This window comes from Lacerta agilis, chromosome 6 (genome assembly GCF_009819535.1).
Source record: "Lacerta agilis isolate rLacAgi1 chromosome 6, rLacAgi1.pri, whole genome shotgun sequence".
NCBI lineage: Eukaryota > Metazoa > Chordata > Lepidosauria > Squamata > Lacertidae > Lacerta > Lacerta agilis.
The window spans coordinates 74,715,014-74,716,249 of NC_046317.1; the positions used below are offsets into that span (position 1 = coordinate 74,715,014).

The window sequence follows — 1,236 nt, forward strand, 5'->3', positions numbered from 1 at the left end:
TACTTAGTTAGAATCATGGAACTGTAGAGTTGGAAGGGACCCCATGGGTCATCTAGTCCAACCCCCAGCAATGCATGAATTGTTTGCCCAAAGTAGGGCTCAAACCCATGACTCTGAAATAAAAAGTCTTATGCTCTACCAACTGAGCTATCTACTGAAATCCAAGGAGCCTACAGCTCGGTACAATCAATTTGTATTCTGGCAGGCACAAGAGACAGGGCCCTTTCCGTGGTGGCTTTCAGGCTGCAGAACTTTCTCCCTTCTCACACATGACCGCTATGCAATGGATTTCAAAATAAGTTGTAGAAAGCCATCTTTTTTCAATCTGCCTTTTCCTAAATACAGGCTTTATGCAGATGCCAAGCTAGCCAAAGTTTTCACCAGGCTGTGCTCATTTACTATTGGCTCATAACTTGCCTTCTTTACATGTATGACACCAGCTTTATTGTCTGTGCCGTAGATTTTATTTCCTGCTTATTTTATATATCGGTTTTGTTACTACTGCCCACATTTTTATACTCTTACGTTTCTTTATTTAAATGCTTTTATGTTAGTGTTTTCGTTAACAATTCTTGGTGAACAGTTAGAAACATTAAGTCAAATATGGTTCTGTCTAGACAGTTGGATCCTAGTGTCTCAACATGAAATTAATATGTTTGTGCCAATACTGGAGCAGGGAGTCTAGAAATCTGTGCTTTGCTCCATCAAGGGATACAGACACTGTTCTTCCAGTGTTTCCCAACCCTGGGTCTCCAGATGTTTTTGGACTACAACCCCATAGCTGTCAACTTTCGGATCTGAAAACATCGCTTCTCGGCCTTTTGGCTAAGATCAAGTGTAGTATCTGAAAATAAGGGATCAGTAGCCTCACCTGACAGTCACATGGCAGTGCTGGGCGGAGCCAGAAGCAAAAGTGGGCGGAGCAGCTAGAACGCGCCTCGGCCGTCGCTTTTGTGTGGCGGGCTGGTGCTCCAGCGTTGGCGCTGCGCCCGTCCCGTCTGCTCGCCACTCCCTCGCCCGGCTGGCTCAGCAGAATACTCCAAGCGCCGCCCGCCCGCCCCGTTGTGCCCTGCACTGGGCTGGGCTTGTGGCGGCTGTCGCTAACGGCCAGCCGACTCACTGACTGCCCCTCAAGCCCAGGAGCCAGTCCGGAAGGCCCCGAGGAACAGGGCAGGCAGCTAGTAGCCCCGCGCCTTCAGGTTCAAACTGGAACCAGAGGATAGCTCACTTGGTTAG

The 1,236-nt window shown here is 48.6% G+C and overlaps 1 pseudogene; it reads left to right on the forward strand.

The window, feature by feature from the left end:
- The first annotated feature begins 805 nt into the window (after positions 1 to 805).
- LOC117049308 lies at positions 806 to 870 on the forward strand (annotated as a pseudogene).
- Positions 871 to 1,236: the final 366 nt, after the last annotated feature.